Source organism: Prionailurus bengalensis, chromosome F2 (assembly GCF_016509475.1).
Source record: "Prionailurus bengalensis isolate Pbe53 chromosome F2, Fcat_Pben_1.1_paternal_pri, whole genome shotgun sequence".
Lineage (NCBI taxonomy): Eukaryota > Metazoa > Chordata > Mammalia > Carnivora > Felidae > Prionailurus > Prionailurus bengalensis.
The window spans coordinates 41,795,769-41,812,847 of record NC_057353.1 but is presented as its reverse complement, the minus strand read 5'-3'; the positions used below and the strand labels follow the sequence as shown (position 1 = coordinate 41,812,847).

The following is a 17,079-nucleotide window of genomic DNA, read 5'->3' as shown; positions in this document are numbered from 1 at the left end:
CACAACCACAGCTATGTGAAGATTTGTGTAATGATCCTAAAAGTTTCCCCATTAAAAAAAGTTCATCCTTGGGGCGGGCACCTGGGTGGCTCAGTAGGTTGAGCTCCAACTTTGGCTCAGGTCATGATCTAGTGATTTGTGAGTTCGAACCCCAGATTGGGCTCTGCGCTGACAGCTCAGAGGCTGGAGACTGCTTCAGATTCTGTGCCCTCCTCTCTCTCTGACCCTCCCCACTAGCTGTCTCTCTCTCTCTCTCAAAAATAAAAAATAAAAACATTAAAAAATTTTTAAAGTTCACCCTTGGTAGTTTTGTTCTAGCTACTAATTTTAAAAATTTTTTTTTTTTTTTTTTTGTTTCTGAGATGTTGAAATAGGAGAGGATAGGAGCCGAAGACCTAAAGATGATAGAAACCCACGTCAAAAGAAAGCGGATCAGGATCAAGGCCTGCTCATGTTCCCTTGGTGGGTGCTCAGTTATGTGCAGCTCGGATGCTGGCGGCTCTAATTCAAGAACTGTCAAACAAAGGTTAAATATTCTTGAAATAATACCCAAATCTAATTTACACCTACACACTTTTTGTGTTGAGTATGCCGCAGGCCCCTTCCCCCATTCCTTGTCCATTCTCAGACATCTTTGATATCTCTCCACGTACCCATCAGCGCGCTTAGCAAACAGTTGCTGCGGTATGAGGAAGGGCGGGTTAACCTTATATACTATCATCACTGTTTCCAAGCCTGTTGAAGTAGGTAGATGAGGTTTTGCAGCGTCAGAGAAAAGTTCTGGGAAGACGAGAGTTCTAAGGCAAGCAATAAAGGCAAGCCCTTAAAGAGCTGTGCAAAGTACATGGGGTAGGTGTTGTAACCGCAGTTCTTTCGGTTTCAAGAGGTATGGGCTTTAGGGAGAGCAAATGAAACATGTGATGGGCAGGAACGCCGTGCTAAGCGGAACTAGCAAACAGACGTACGCCCGGACGCCTTTGCGCATCTACATTTACAAAGCCTTTCTTTCCCGCCTGCAGAAAGTTCTTAAGTTCCCTGGGGAGGCCCGTTCGTGGTAGGGGAAAGGGAACCCAGCCTTCCTTCCCTTCTTCCCAAGAACCTCGTAAAGAGATGAACAATCCTTTCCAAAGGAGTGCCAGAGCCACGCAAAACAGGTAAGCCTTCCCACGTGCACCCCAGAGCTCCGAAGAGCCTGACCGCACACAGGGCGAAGGAACGAACCCTCCGCCTCGGACTGCCTAGGTGGGTGTGTCCACTGCAGAGGCCCCGCCCCCTCGAGCACGTCGCGCGGGCCGCACGGGCGGGGCGAGGGAACAAGCAAGAAAGGGCGGGGGAGTGAGTGGTGTGGGTGTGCTCGTGCCCGAGCGCTCGCGCCTGGCGTGTGGGCGGCGGCGCGCCCGTGCACGCGCAGGGGAGAGGCCAGCCCCGGCGGCCGTTGTGGGGTTCGACTGGAGGGGCGGGGGAGTCACCTGCGAGCGGCTGTGCCGGTCGTCCGCCCGCCCGCCGCGTCCGGATCGCGCCGACTGAGCGGGGCCGCTGGCTGCACACACCCTGGGAGACTGGGACGGAGGAACGGGCAGAGTCCGCGCCCGGTGCCCGGGACGACGAGGAGTCGGACCTTCGCTGCCGTCGCCGCCGCCCGCGCCCGGCCGGGTAGGTGAAGCCCGAGGTTGGTTGTGCGCCCGTCCCTGGCGGGCCGGGAGAGGAGAAGCGAAACTTTCCGGCGCTTGCCTCCGCGGTCTCCGGGCCGTCTGCGGCGCGGGGAGGTGTCGTCGTCGCGGGCGGCGGCCGACGCCATGTTGGGGTCTATGAGAAACGGGGCGCTCCCGGGCCGCTCCCCGGCCGCTCCCCGCGCGCTGGCGTTGGCCCGCGGGCGCCGGCAGCGAGCCTCGCCCGCCCGTAGAACACCGCCGCCTGCGCCCGCGGGCTCGGGGGCCGTCCGGAGGGTCAGCGCTGGTGCCTGCCGGGGCCGCGGGACCGCGGGCGGGGGGCGGGCCGAGGCGCCAGCGGGGCCCCGAGGTCCGGCGTGAAGAGAAGTTGCGGGGCGTGAGGACTGGGGTCCGGTTCGCGGCCGGTGGCGTCCTGGGGCCCCAACGTTTTTCTTTCCGAAAAGTTTGCAGTGTTTGGGCATCAGGGACGTTGTAAGTTGAACAGCATATTTTTATGTGACTTGGCAAAATACGGCACCGCAGGATTTGCTCGGATAGAAGCGTTGGCTCCAACGCATTGTTTATTTCGAGTCTTTTAAAGTTGTATGGTCTTCTGCCGAATTTATTTTTTCTTTTTAAAATGTTACGGAGGCCCAACAGCTTGCTGCTCATGTTGCTTGAATTCCCTTGTGTGTTCTTTCATCATAGCAATCACTTGTGAGTGTGCGATGGCAATGGTAGTATTAAGGTTACAGATAACTAAGCCCTTTTGTAAGACTCACAAAGTATGTAAGTTGTTAAATAGCTTCTTTGTTGTGTTTTGTAGTACGTTACGGAGGAGACTAAAGAAAGACTTATGAACTTTGAGAGACTTACAGGCATGTGTCGTAAGTTGAAGTGATCTTGCCATTACAAGTTTTTTTTCTCTTTTTCATTTTTTAAAGATGCATGCCTGCCATGTTTTGAGCATCTACCTTTTTTTCTGTATTCTCGTGGCTCACGGGGTCCTCAGGTTAATTCAGTATTAACGAAGGCTTCTATTTTTAATCTATTTGGGTCCTGACGGCGCTGGAGGTGAATGGTATTAAGTTTCTGTCCTTAATTGGAAAGCACATGCGATCGCCTCAAAAAATAAAACTGGTGTACTCACCAAGACATCAGAGATTCAGCTTGAATTGCCCCAGTAAATGAATGTAAATTGATATTTTTAAACAGAGGCATCTTAGCTTTAAAATTCTGTTAAATGAACTGAGGGGACTCTTAACCACAAGTAAGATAAACCCTAAATCATGTCTTGGAAAATTTCTTTTCTTAATCTAGAGGTAAAGATAGTTTCTGCTCAGATTTGGTTGCTAATTTCCTTAGTTCTTAAAAAAAAAAATCCTTTTTGTTTTGCTTCACTGTCAAGTAAACACCATTATACACATTTGTTTTTCTGGATGAAGAATTAACCTAGAAATGAGGTGACTTAACTAACTTCACAGATCCAGCAACCATACTGGTATTTAACTGAGGTCTTTAGGATTCTGAAGCCTTCTTGTTTTTCCTATAGCATAACTTTGTAGAATACATAACTCACAGTTGTGGAGCAATCTCTGTCCACCTTGTCTCCTCTGTCTTTGCTGCTCTTCTTGATTTTAGTTCTTCAGTATACTTATTTCCTAGAGAGCTGACTGACAGGGGTTCTTGTGGTGAAATTTCACTTGAGCCTAACTTTTTGAAACCTTTCCTATGCTGTTCTCCTTACCACACCCCCCTTTTCTCCCCAAGAATAAATCACTTACCACATTGCATTCCAATAAATATTACATTGATCTGTCTTGGCACCTCCTTGACCACAGACACCGCACGGAATCTGATTTACGTCTTCATCCCCAGTGTGCCGAGAACACAGCAGATGCTCACTCAGTAAAGGTTTGAATGGATGAAGACACATATGTCCCATATAAATGTACTTCATGAATTTCTTATTAAATTGCCCTTTCCATGGGCATAGAAGTTAAATCTTCTCTAATGCCTCTTTCTTTCTTTTTTTCTTTCTTTCGGAATTTGTTAACTCAAATTTTGGCCTAAGGATACAGAACTTGAATGTTTATGAAATTTTCATGTAGATAATGGGCTGAAGTATAATCAACAAAGAAGAAGCAGTGTGTCAGCAAAAGAATAATCATTTTAAAGTGTAAAATAGAGATAATGCCTGATAAATTTGAAGGTCATGTTTATACATTGAAGCTCTTTGGTAGAGCAACTCTCATTTCTCTGTCAATTTTTCAGAATTGTCTTAAAATTTTGGTTTAGAATGCCTTACTCAATGCAAAGCATTTAAAAATTGCTTTTCTATTGATAAGCTTATCTTTGAGAACTGGCTTTGTATGCCAGCTGCATGCTTAATAGCAATGTTCTTGTTGGCTTAACTGAATAAAGTATATATGTAGATACACTTTCAGAGTGCTGTTTCAAGTTGCAGATCTCTCTAGGTGAAGGTGTTTAGTAATTCTATAATGAAATTACTGTAGAATTTGGGGTCAGTTTTCTGCCCCCATCCAAAGTAACTTTCTCTCCAATTGATCCATAAACCACAAACTGGTATGCTCAATTTGGGAGGCATTCAAGTAGTTGCTGTGAGTGGTAGAGAAAGCAGGTTGCTTATATGATAGACTTGAACAAATAACCAACAAATTTGAATTCTAGCTCTCCTCCTTACTAGCTTGTGACTCCTGAACAAGTTGCTTCATTTCTCTAAACTACACTGGACTCATTTTTGAAATGGACACAAATATTGCCTCAAAGAGTTGTGAGGATCTACTAAAATATGTTTGTGAAAGTGCCTGGTGCATGATAGTAAGTTATATTAGCAAATGAACAAAGTGGCTGTCATTTACATAGAATCATAGAATTTTAAAAGGAAGCAACCTTTAGAAATAGGCAGTTTAGTTCTCAGCCTTGCCGGCACATTAGGATTCCCTGAGGAGCTTCTTAAAAATACTGATGCCTGAACTCCACCCTAGAACAAATCAGAATTACTGGGTTTGGGGTCAGGCATAGGTAGTTTTGTCTGTTTTTGTTTGTTTGTTTGTTTTGTTTTTTTTTAAACCACCTGTGATTTTTTTTTTTTTTAAATTTTTTTTTTCAACGTTTATTTATTTTTGGGACAGAGAGAGACAGAGCATGAACGGGAGAGGGGCAGAGAGAGAGGGAGACACAGAATCGCAAACAGGCTCCAGGCTCCGAGCCATCAGCCCAGAGCCCGACGCGGGGCTCGAACTCACGGACCGCGAGATCGTGACCTGGCTGAAGTCGGACGCTTAACCGACTGCGCCACCCAGGCGCCCTAAACCACCTGTGATTTTAATGTTCGGTCAGAGTTTGAGAATCACTGATTTAATTCATTATCCCATCTCCTTATTCTCTTCATTTTGTGGTTGAATAAAATGCAGAGAGAAGTTAAGTGCCACCCAGATTCCTATCTCTCAGGCTGAAAAGGATGTATCTGAGTCAAAGGAAAGTAAAGCATTACAGAGGTTAAAGTAACAGTTATAGTCATTTCAGACCATAAAGGTGGGCCACATTTTTAACTACAGTTCACTAACTCCAGTGACCTTCACCTCTACTCTACATCAGTAACCTACGTGGATAACTGAGTTACTTAACCTTGTCATCATCCTTAACTACCTCAAGTCTTAAAATCACCAGAGGTGATGATGATTCAAGAGCCCGTGTTTCTGTTTCTGTTTTCCATCATACCTGATGAACCAGCTTTGTGTCCTCGTTGTCACCTCCCAGGCTGTTATTTTTCTTCCTTCTTTCCAGTGCTGAACCTTGTAGTTCATATTCTGTGAACTCACTAGCACCTCACATTCTTCTCCTTGACCTTTGCTGTGTATAACTGGTCAATTTTCAACCTGTAAATACCGCCATTTCCTTTTTCTGCCTAGCACTCCTGATAAAAGTCACAGCTTTGGTAACTGTTAAATATTTCTTTTCCAGCTGCCTGTGTACTAGTTGCTTTCTAATCCTTTTCTCATCCCAAAGTTGACTCATTTTCTCTGTTGTGTTTTTACTTTAACTCAGGTTGCTAACCCCAATCTTGAAATTGTTGACTCTTAGAGATGAACATGCTTCCTTCTAATACGATTAAGATTTTGTGATGTGAATTTTCTATTTTCCTCTTTGTATCAACTTTTTCATCTTTTTTTCTTTACATTTTTTGTAAGTGGAGCTATCCTTTTTTTTTTTAATTTTAAAAAAAAATATTTTTATCTATTTTTGAGACAGAGAGAGACAAAACCTGAGCAGGGGAGGGGCAGAGAGAGAGGGAGACACAGAATCCGAAGCAAGCTCCAGGCTCTGAGCTGTCAGCACAGAGCCCAACGTGGGGCTCAAACTCACAGTCTGTGAGATCGTGACCTGAGCTGAAGTCGGACGCTTAACCGACTGAGCCACCCAGGTGCCCCTATCCTTAATTCTTTATACTTGTTTAATTTAACAGTAGTGGGGGGGGGGGATTAAAAAGATTTTTTTTTATCAATTGTACCTATAACTTTGCATTTTTTTTACACCTGATTTTTTCTACATGTTCTTTGCGTTTTGTTACTTAAGAAGGTTTATTCTTTTTTTTTTTTTAATCAGAGAACATGTGTTCATTATAAAAATAATTAGGCAGTACAGGAGTGCCTGGGGGGGCTCAGTGGATTAAGCGTCCGACTTTGGCTCAGGTCATGATATCACGGTTCATGAATTTGAGCCCCCGCATTGGGCTCCATCCACACTGACAGCTCTGAGCCTGGAGCCTGCTTTGGACTCTGTCTCCCTCTCTCTCTGCCCCTCCTTCACTCGCACTTTGTCTCTCTCTCAAAATAAATAAAAACATTAAAAAAATAACAATTGGGCAATATAAGCATATTTTACCCTAGTGCTCAGAGATAACCTATACTAAATTTTTGATGTGTATTTTCTAGACTTAAAAAGAAAAAAAGTTTATATGTGCTGTTTAGAAACCTTTATTTAATAAACTTCCTTATTTAACAACTTTCCACATTAAATATTAATCTCTGTTCTGTCAAAAAAATCCATTATATAGATAATGCCATTATTAACCAGTCTCCTATTGTTGAATGTTTAGGTTATTTCTGACTTTTCAACATTACTAAGACAAAGCCACAGTATGTGAATAACTTTGTACAATGATTTAAATTTTTTTGCATGTATACTTGGAAATAGATTTTTTGTGTAAACTTTCTAAAGTGCTTCTGTTGCCAAAAATGGCATTCAGAAAAGTTGTTCCAGTGTGTTTTGTCAAGAATATGAGTGCCCATTTTCCCCATATCATGGAGAGGTGAATAATACATCATTTCCCTTTTTATTTCTTTGATTAGCACTGAGAATTTTTCTATTTACTGGTCATTTTTATTTGTTTTGGAAATTGCCATTTGTATCTTACCCATTTTTCTTTGGGGATATTTTACTTTTTTCTTATTGATTTAATTACATGGGCCCTTTGTATCTTAAAAATGTTGACCCTTTGTCATAGGTTACAGATATTTTTCTTAACATTAATGCTTTTTCCTTTCAATGTTGAAGTTTTAAAATTTTATGTGGTAAATGTTTTCTTTTAAGATATTTGGCTTTTCATGTTACATTTAACCATTCCTGTCTATGGCTAGGAATTTAGATTCCATTTTCACTATTAGAGTTAATGCCAGAGGGAAATTTTTTTATGCACAGATGTGTGCCCCTCCCCCTGCCCTCCTCAAGAGTTTCTTTCTCAGGATAAATTTCTGTGATTAAAAATTCCAGTGTCAAAGGGCATTGCTTTCTGAAGTATTTTATTATTATACATTACCATTAGTCCTCGATTTGTCCACATGTTTCACTGCTTATTGTGGCCTTTTGGCACAATAAGGTTGTTTAGTCTGTGAGGCTTGTGAGACATGTGCAATTATGTTGAAAAGGTGCTTTGTGCTCTCTTTTCTCCCCTTCTCTTGCTTCTCTCTAGGTGTTCCTGAGAGGTCAGTCCTTTGCACTCTTCTTTCTTCCGGAGTATCAGTCAATATCTCTACATGAATGACTACTCCATCTTTTTAGTCCTGGAGCTCCCTGCTCATCCTAGCATTTCTGTTTGTCTGGCAGATGTCTGTCTTGTGGATATGCTGAAGGTACTTCAAGATAAATATGTCCCAAACTGATTTCTTGTCCCTCCTAAAGCAAAACAAGCACCTGCCAGTGGCTTATGCTTAGACCTTTGAAGTCATCTTTCACTCACTTTTCATCCACATATTCAGTTGGTCTCTAAATCCTGTCCTCTATACCTCACTAATTCTCTCTTCCCCTTCTGCTGTTAATTATCGTGACTCAGGCTTTTGTTACTTTTCTGGGTTTTTGGGTTTTTTTGTTTGCCTTCAGCCTAGTTTCAGGAGTCTCTCCAGTCCATCCTGTGTACTGCTTTTGTATATGGATTGATATTTTCCTATTTGAAGGCCTTAATCTTCCTGTTGCCTGTATAATAAAGTCTAAACTGTTCAATCTGATACTTCCTTTTCTTGGCTGTTTGCTTTTCCCTATCTTACCAGATTTCTATTCAACCACTGTACTTTCTCCTGGCCCTACCCCCTCTATTATGGACTCAACTGTTTCTTCTCTGGGGAAAATGTTTGTACATCATTGTCCCCCTTGTCTTCCTCTCTCCCTCTCCCCCAAATAGTTTGACCTACTATTGCTTTAAGGCCCAGCTTGAATTTCTAGTCATTATAGAGTTGTTTCTAGATGTTCCCCCTGTCTACAGTTATCTCCCAACTAAACTTTTTGGCCCTGGGCTTCATCACTCTTAATTTTTTAAAAATATTTTTAGTTTGTTCTCCTCTGCTCCTTTATTTATTTATTTATTTTTATAATGTTTAGCATTTATTTTTGAGAGACAGAGACAGCATGAGCGGGGAAGGGCCACAGAGAGGGGGAGACACAGAATCTGAAGCAGACTCCCAGGCTCTGAACTGTCAGCACAGAGCCCAATGCAGGGCTTATACTCACAAGCCGTGAGATCATGACCTGAGCCAAAGCCAGACATTTAACCGACCGAGCCACCCAGGCGCCCCTAGTTTTGAGTGCTGCTTTTTTTTTTTTTTTTTTAATTTTTTTTTTTTTTCAACGTTTATTTATTTTTGGGACAGAGAGAGACAGAGCATGAACGGGGGAGGGGCAGAGAGAGAGGGAGACACAGAATCAGAAACAGGCTCCAGGCTCTGAGCCATCAGCCCAGAGCCTGACGCGGGGCTCGAACTCCCGGACCGCGAGATCGTGACCTGGCTGAAGTCGGACGCTTAACCGACTGCGCCACCCAGGCGCCCCTTGAGTGCTGCTTTTATCACTACTTTGTACAAAGTAAGGGTCAATAAGTGTTTGCTACTACTTCATGTTTATTGAAAGTTAATACTAGTTTTACCAGCTTCCTCGCTGCTTAGACCAAAAATCTGTGGAGTTAGTTTCAGCTTTATTCTTCCATATCTAGTCAGTCATAGCAATCCTGGACCTGATCTCTATTCTTTTTCTGTTGCAAACTTCACTCTTATCAATTCTTATCAGACCACTCCTTCCAAAAGCTTCAGAAAAAACTGTCAGGAACAAACAAAAACTCATCGTAGTCTTATTTTTTTCTCTCCCCATTTTTCTACTAAATGTCTCTGTCTAGCCTCTGCTGCAGATGTACATGTGAATTTCTGTCTTATTTATAATGTTTATTTTTAAGAGAGAGACAGAGTGGAGCGGGGGAAGGGCAGAAAGAGGGGAAGATACAGAATCTGAAGCAGGCTCCAGGCTCCAAGCTGTCCACACAGAGCCCAAAGTGGGGCTCAAACTTATGAACCGTGAGATCATGACCTGAGCTGAAGACAGACGCTCAACAAACTGAGCCACTCAGGTACCACACATGTGACTTTTTTTTTGAAACAGATATTTTCCTGTAGAGCTTTGTGCCTTTACCATTGTTTTACCTTCTGAGGTTCCACATACTGTTAACACCTATTTCAAGTGTTCAAATGCTACATTCTTTAAGCCATATCTTCACTCTTCCTTTTTTGCTTCCTTACCACTTTATTATTTTTATCACAGTATTTATCTTATTGTGCTTTTCATTAAAATTTTGTGGTAACGTGTCTTGATTCCCAGCATCTCATTCATTCTTTCCCTCTGACACAAAGCATAAAGCCTTGAATGTGGTGAGCAGATTATAACTGCTTTGAAAAATACTAAAGAAAATTTATTAGGGATGTGATGGAATAATCAACTCCACAGTAGTATTTTAGTTGAGCTTTACTAGCTTTGTTTTTCAATATTATACGGTGGGTTTTTTTTTTGTTGTTGTTGTTTTCAGCAGTCAGCACTGTACAGCTGCCCCTGTACAAATACTTTTTGAAATGATGCACTTTTTTATCTGGATTTTGTTGATGGTAAAAATATGCACACATCATCATTTTTTGTTTGCTAACTAAACAGCTGTGCTTCTTGGCAAGAGAAGAAATAATTTTTATATATTATCATGAGATTGAGATTTTTTTAAAACAGGATCTGCCATGCTCAATACTTAGAATTTATAATTAGATGCTAGCTGAATGGACCTGAACATTTGCTTGTAAATTTAAAATCTGTGGGTCTAGTGAAGCAGTTGATGTATAGGGTGTGGTTCCTGTTTTCTGTGAATATTAGTACAGATGTCAAAAATGAAGTCTTTGATTTTCTTCAAACTCCAGGTTGAAAAGCTTCTGCCACTTTTTTTTTTTTTTAATTTTTTTTTTTTTTCAACGTTTATTTATTTTTGGGACAGAGAGAGACAGAGCATGAACGGGGGAGGGGCAGAGAGAGAGGGAGACACAGAATCGGAAACAGGCTCCAGGCTCTGAGCCATCAGCCCAGAGCCCGACGCGGGGCTCGAACTCACGGACGGCGAGATCGTGACCTGGCTGAAGTCGGACGCTTAACCGACTGCGCCACCCAGGCGCCCCTTCTGCCACTTTTAACTGCTGGTTATACTCACCTCAGTACAGATTGATGGCATATATATGCAAGCATTTTTGTAAGTGTTTTGGGGAATACAAAATTGTAGGAAATAATATTCTTGCTTCTAGGAACCTCCAAATATTTTAGGGAAAAGTAAGTATATAAATCTTTATGAAACCTGATAGAACATAAAGTGCCATGAAGTGGTACAGATAAAATGATAGGAGAATTTAAAGATGAAACAATATCTCTGGGTGTGAAGCTACTGAGCTGACTACATTTTGAAGAATTGGTAAGATTTCAGAATGGCAGGGGAGAGGGGCACATATTGGGCTCAGAGGTAGGTGAGAAAGCCAGAGTATATTCTGGGAACAGGTGGTAATCTGGTTTGATTATAATAGAACATAAAGAAAGAGGTAAAACTAGAAAAATAGACTGGGGACAAGCTTAGGCATGACTGATGGGCTTTGAATGCCAGGTTAAAGATTTTAGATTTGATTTGGTTGGCCAGGGAACCTTTGGTTTTTGAATAAGGAGTTAACCTGATTATAGTATAGTTAAAGAATATTAATCTTGCCTTGGGTTATATGGCTTAAATGCTAGTTAAAGTCTGGAGGTCTTGTTTAAAACTTGAGGTCCATATTCTTCCCTCTATCTCCAACTTTTCTAAAGATCTTTTGTAACTCCCAGTGTCTTTATTCTGTTTTTCCAATTTTTTAAAAATTCTCAACTATGACTTAGTTCTTACACACCATGGTGAATTTCTCTACCAAACCTAACTTGTTTGAAATTGCCTTTACTGACACCCTAAAGTAGTCACAGCTTTTACTTTTTATTCCCTTATAGTATTTGAATGATTACTTTTAGCATTTTAATACTTATTACCATATTTCGGTTCTTTTCCTCAGGTGCTTTCCCCAAATACATAATAAGGTTCACATAAATTAAATATTTCTATAATGTTTATTTCTGAAGGTAACAATGTATATTAGAAAAAAATTGCATTTTTATAAAAACTAGCTGTGAGACCATGGGAAAATTGTTTATACATGACTCTATTTTTTTGTAAAACGTATATAATTACCATTTAACAAAATTTAGATCATTAAAACAGTAAAATGTGGAAATGCCTAACACTTGTATAGGTGTTGAGTACATGTTAACTTTTCTTTTTTCTTTTTCTGGCTAAGCCTGTAGAATAGTGCATTTGAGTTTGCTCTTCAGTAATGGGCAGATTTGGTGCCTAGAGGAGACTTCTTAAAAAATTACTGTGGCTTCTCTCTATATGTGGTTTAAAATTTTGGTTTCGGGGCGCCTGGGTGGCGCAGTCGGTTAAGCGTCCGACTTCAGCCAGGTCACGATCTCGCGGTCCGTGAGTTTGAGCCCCGCGTCAGACTCTGGGCTGATGGCTCGGAGCCTGGAGCCTGTTTCCGATTCTGTGTCTCCCTCTCTCTCTGCCCCTCCCCCGTTCATGCTCTGTCTCTCTCTGTCCCCAAAATAAATAAAAAACGTTGAAAAAAAAAGAAAAGAAAAAAAAGAACAATAAATAAATAAAATTTTGGTTTCAGTTCCTTTCAACTCAGCTTTATATGAGTTTAAAATTAAAATACAAAAGCTTGTCCCTCTTTTTCTTATCTAAGAAATGTACTTTTTAAAAAATCATTACTAATTTCTGTAATATGTTGTGGAAGAGTGTTCAAGATGCTGGCATAGGAACTCCCTCCTCCAATGGACACATCAAATCTACAGCTACCTATGGAATAGTTTCCTCTGAATAAAACTTGAAAACTAGCCAAACAACTCCTTCGCAACAAACTGTTAAAAGGACCACATTGAGACAGGTAGAAAAGACAGAGATACAGTCTTGCCAAAAACTCCGCCCTCATTGCGGGAACCCTCAGTTGGGATGGATCTCACAAATGGAGCTTCTCCCTGAGGAGCCAGGGGGTTCTGCCCTGATAAAGTAATGGTCATAAAGATGCTCACTGAACTTGGGAGAAGAATGAACCCAGTGAAGACTTCAGATCTAGAGAAGAAAGTACTAAACAAGTCACAGAACTGAAGAATACAATAAGTGGACTGAAAAAATACTCTAGAGCTATTCAGCAGCAGACTAGATGAAGCAGAAGGGATCAGTAGTCTAGAAGTCAGGGGAGTGTATAACTCACCCCCCCACAGCAGCAAAAAGAAAAAGGATTTCTAAAAAATGAAGATAGTTAAAAGGACCTATTGGATAATATCAGGCAGAATAGCATTTGCATTATCAGGGTCCCAGAAGGAGAAGAAAAGAGAGAAAACTTATTTGAAGACCTAATGGCTGAAAACTTTCCTAACCTGGGAATGAAACAGACATTCAGATCAGGCAAGCCCAGAGAGTTCCAAATGAGATGAACCCCAAAAGATCCACACCAAGACATATTGTAATTAAAATGTTCGGGGTACCTGGGTGGCTCAGTTAAGCATCTGACTTCAGCTCAGGTCATGATCTCACTGTTCATTAGTTCAAGCCCCACATCAGGCTCTCTGCTATCAGCATAGAGCCTGCTTCAAATCCTCTTCCCCTTTCTCTCTCTGCCCTTACCCCACTCAAGTGCACTGTCTCTCTCTCTCTCTCTCTCTCAAAAATAAGTATAAATTAATAAATAAGTAAAATGTAAAAAATTAGAGCACCTTAAAAGCAGCAAGAGAAAAAACAACTGGTAACAAAAGAAGGCACTGTCAGCGTATTTTTCAGTAGAAGCTTTACACACCAGAGGGGAGTGTGGCACAGTGTATTCCAAATGCCGAAAGGTAGTAGTAACTTTCAACAAAGAATGCTCTACTGGCAAGGTTATCATTCAGAATTGAAGGAGAGAGTTTTTCCAGATAAGCAAAAGCCTGGAACCTGCTTCAGATTCTGTATCTCCCTCTCTCTCTCTGACCCTCCCCCATTCGTAGTCTCTCTCAAAAATAAATAAAAACATTAAAAAAATTTTTTAATAAAAAGAACATCCTATCAAAGAATGAATGGGTTAACGAGGAAATTAAAAAGTACATGGAAGCTAATGAAAATGATAACATGACAGCCCAAAACTTGTGGGATGCAGCAAAAGCAGTCATAAGGGGGAAATATATGGCAATCCAGCCCTTCCTAAAGAAGAAAAAAGGTCTCAGATACACAATCTAACCTTACACCTCAAAGAGTTGGAAAAAGAACAGCAGATAATACTCCAAACCAGCAGAAGACAGGAAATAATAAAGATTAGAGCAGAAATCAATGCTATCAAAATTTTTAAAAACCAGTAGAACAGATCAGTGAAACCAGAAGCTGGTTCTTTGAAAGAATTCACAGAATTGATAAACCACTGGCCAGTTTGGTCGAAAAGAAAAAGGAAAGGACCCAAATAAAATCAAGAATGAAAGAGGAGAGATCACAACCAACACTGCAGAAATACAATAATAAGAGAATATTGTGAGCAACTATATGCCAATAAAATGGGCAATCCGGAAGAAATGGACAAATTCCTAGAAACATATAAACTACCAAAACTGAAACAGAAAGAAATAGAAAATTTGAACAGACCCATAACCAGTAAAGAAATTGAATCCATAATCAAAAACCTCCCAACAAACAAGAATCCAGGACTGGTTGGCTTCCCAGGGAAATTCAAACATTTAAGGAAGAGTTAACACCTATTCTCTTGAAGGTGTTCCAAAAGATAGAAATGGAAGGAAAACTTCCAAACTTGTTCTTTGAGGCCAACATTACCTTGATTCCAAAACCAGATAAAAACTCCACTAAAAAGGAGAACTATAGACCAATTTCCCTGATGAACATGGATACAGAAATTCTCAACAAGATACTAGCCAACCAGATCCAATAATACTTTAAAAGAATTATTCATGATGATCTAGTGGGACTTACACTTGGGATTTAGGGCTGGTTCAGTATCCACAAATCAATATGATACATCACATTAATAAAAGAAAGGACAAGAACCACATGATCCTCTCAATAGATACAGAGAAAACATTTGACAAAATACAGCATCCTTTCATAATAAAAACCATCAAGAAAGTAGGGATAGAAGATCATACCTCAAGGGGGCACCTGGGTGGCTCTGTTGGTTGAGCGTCCAACTTCGGCTCAGGTCATGATCTCGCAGTTTGTGAGTTTGAGCCCCACGTCGGGCTCTGTGCTGACAACTCAGAGTCTGGAGCCTGCTTCAGATTCTGTGTCTCCCTCTCTCTCTGCCCCTTCCCTGCTCACACTCTGTCTGTCTCTCCTTCAAAAATAAATAAACATTAAAAAAAAAATTTAAGAAGATCATACCTCAAGATCATAAAAGCCATATGTGAAAGATCCATCACTAATATCATTCTCAGTGGGGAAAAACAGCTTCCCCCCTAAGGTCAGGAACACGACAGGATGTCCACTCTCAACACTGTTATTCAACATAATATTGAAAGTCCTAGCCTCAGCAGTCAGACAACACAAAGAAATAAAAGGCATCCCAGTTGGCAAGGAGGAAGTCAGACTTTCACTGTTCACAGACAACATGATACTCTATATGGAAAATCCAAAAGATTCCACCAAAAAACTGCTAGAACTGATCCATGAATTCAGCAAAGTCGCAGGATATAAAATCGGTGCACAAAAATCGGTTACATTTCTATACACCAATAATGAAGCAGCAGAAAGAGAAATCCAAGAATCGATCCCATTTACATTTGCACCAAAACCCATAAAATAACTAGGAATAAACCCAGCCAAAGAGATGAAAAAGCTACACATTGAAAACTATAGCAAGCTAGTTGAAAGAAGTTGAAGAAGACACCAAAAAATGAAAAAAATATTCCATGCTCATGGATTGGAAGAGAAAATATTGTTAAAATGTCAATACTCCTCAAAGCAATCTACATATTCAATGCAGTTTCTATCAAAATAACACTGGAATTCTTCACAGAGTTAGAACAAACAGTCCTAAAATTTGTATGGAACTAGAAAAGACCCCAAATACCCAAAGCGATCCTGAAAACGAAAACGAAAGCTGGAAGCATCACAATTCTGGACTTCAAGTTGTATTACAAAGCTGTAATCATCAAGGCAGAATGGTACTGGCACAAAAACAGACACTTAGATCAGTGAAACAAAATAGAGAACCCAGAAATTGACCCACAAACATAAGGCCAACTAATCTTTGACAAAACAGGAAAGAATATCCAGTGGAATAAAGACAGTTTCTTCAGCAAATTGTGTTGGGAAAACTGGACAGCAACATCAGAAGGATGAACCTGGACCACTTTCTTATACCATATGCAAAAATAAACTCAAAATGGAGGAAAGACCTAAATGTAAGACAGGAAGCCATCAGAATCCTAGAGGAGAAAGTAGGCAAAAACCTCTTTAACCTTGGCCACAGCAACTTCTTACTCAGAATGTCTCTGGAGGCAAGGGAAACAAAAGCAAAAATGAACTATTGGGACCTCGTCAAGATAAAAAGCTTCTGCACGGTGAAGGAAACAATCAGCAAAAGTAAAAGGGATCCGACAGAATGGGAGAAGTTATTTGCAAATGACATATTGGACAAAGGGTTAGTATCCAAAAACTAAAGAACTTATCAAAGTCAACGCCTAAAAAACAATAATCCAGTGAAGAAATGGGCAAAAGACATGAATAGACACTTTTCCAAAGAAAACATCCAGATGACAGACAACATGAAAAATGCTCAACATCATTCATCATCAGGGAAATACAAATCAAAACCACAATGAGGGGGTGCCTGGGTGGCTCAGTCAGTTAAGCGTCTGACTTAGGCTCAGGTCGTGATCTCATGGTTCATGGGTTCAAGCCCTGCATTGGGCTCTGCTGACAGCTCAAAGCCTGGAGCCTGCTTTGGATTTGGTGTCTCCCCTCTCTCTGCCCCTCCCCTGCTCATGCTGTCTCTCTCTCAAACATAAATAAACATTAAAAGAATAATAAAAAACCACAATGAGATACCACATCACACCAGTCAGAATGACTAAAATCAACAAACTCAGGCAATGACAGATATTGACAAGGATGCAGAGAAAGAGGAACCTTTTTGCACCATTGGTGGAAATGCAAACTGGTACAGCCACTCTGGAAAACCACATGGAGGTTCCTCAAAAAATTAAAAATAGAACTACCTTACAAACCAGCAATCGCATTACTAGGTATTTGTCCAAAAGATACAGGTGTGCTGTTTCAAAGGGGCATATGCATCCCAATGTTTATAGCGGCACTATTGGCAATAGCCCAAGTATGGAAAGATCCTAAATGTCCATCGACAGATGAATGGATAAAGAAGATGTGGTGTGTGTGTGTGTGTGTGTGTGTGTGTATATACACACACACACACACAATGGAGTATTATTCGGCAATCAAAAAGAATGAAATCTTGCCATTTGCAACAACGTGGATGGAACTAGAGTGTATTAC

General features: G+C 40.9%; 1 protein-coding gene across 2 annotated transcripts in view; it reads left to right on the top strand.

Moving 5' to 3' along the window:
- The first annotated feature begins 1,553 nt into the window (after positions 1–1,553).
- Positions 1,554–17,079, top strand: part of PLEKHF2 (pleckstrin homology and FYVE domain containing 2) — a 28,304-nt gene continuing 12,778 nt past the window's right edge. The window contains exon 1 of one of the 2 annotated variants that reach the window (XM_043601415.1): positions 1,554–1,653. The gene's annotated coding sequence lies outside the window, so the exon portion shown is untranslated. Of the gene's footprint in view, positions 1,670–17,079 lie in introns of both variants that reach the window. The other variant, XM_043601416.1, reaches the window with a different exon arrangement.